Source organism: Etheostoma spectabile, chromosome 15 (assembly GCF_008692095.1).
Source record: "Etheostoma spectabile isolate EspeVRDwgs_2016 chromosome 15, UIUC_Espe_1.0, whole genome shotgun sequence".
NCBI classification, from domain to species: Eukaryota; Metazoa; Chordata; class Actinopteri; order Perciformes; family Percidae; genus Etheostoma; species Etheostoma spectabile.
Genome location: NC_045747.1, coordinates 18,095,483 through 18,096,784, shown reverse-complemented (window position 1 = coordinate 18,096,784; position 1,302 = coordinate 18,095,483).

Here is a 1,302-nt window from a genome sequence, read left to right as displayed (position 1 = left end):
TGTTCTGTTGTGACAATAAAACAAATTATTATCCCAATATTTTAGTGGGAACTCATAAATAACTATAAATAACCATTGTTAGGGATATCTGTTTATGTTTTTTAATGCGTTTCTGGATTTTATTTTTAAATATATATCAGCCAACATATCGGCATATCAGATTATTAAATTATCAAATGTTCAGTATAGGCCTTAAAATCTTTTATCGGTCGGGCTCTAGTTGACATTTGTGGTTTTGAGTGAAATGTCTCCATAACTGTTAGATGGACTGCCAGATAATCTGGTTCAGACATTCATGCCCCCGTCAGGATGAAGTGTAATGACTTTGTAAATCCTCCACTTTTTTCATCTAGTGCCAACATCAGGTCAGAATGTAATATAAAAAAACAAATTCATGCAAAGCTGGAGACGTTTTAATGCATTTTGATCAGCAGGATAATCTTCAGATATAAACACCACCTCTAGGATTTTTTAAACATAAATGCAATTGCCCAAAGTAAAAAGATAACGTACAGTAAGTCATAACATGTAATTTTATGTAATGTAACATGTAAAAGCTTCAAAATTTCCTCGTGGGGTATTTACCAACTTATGAAGCTTAATATAAGTTCAACCAGGGTCTTTCTCATGTTACTTACTAATTCTTACTAGGTATAGCAACAATCGCAGCCAATCACCAATTCTTGCTTCCAAAATGTATATGCTCTCTGTATAGTATCCAGCCACTGTAGGCCTACCATAATTATATGGTATATACAAACATTCATGAATGTAATTTACTTTTATTGCAATAAATAAATAAATCATCCTTGATGGCATTTGAGCATATGTGTTGCAGATGTTTAAATTTCCATTCTGATTTGTTTACTACGTCTCCGCTGTCAGACATAAGCTAATAATTGTATTTCCCACATGTGCTGGGTTTTGATACAGAAATGCATTTTTCATTCGCAATGGCAAGATTAGCCTAATAGCTAACAAAAAGTATGTTAGATTATTTTGATTTGGCATTAGAAGTAATCAGACTTTATGTGTAAGCAACGTTGTGTAAAGTGCAAAATGAAACGAAAGTGAGGAGGACTCAGAGCTTGACCCGGACAGTTTGGCGTTGTCTAATAGAACTCCTTCCTGATGTCATCACTGGTCTCATCTCTACTTGATGACATCGCCAACCTCATGTCTGTCTCATTCACTCCTTGCCTATGTTCCTCTCCACTAAGACATACAGTGGGACTCAAAAGTTTGGGCACCCCAAGTAAAAATTAGTATCAACGTGCATAAAGAAGCCAAGAAAAGATGGAA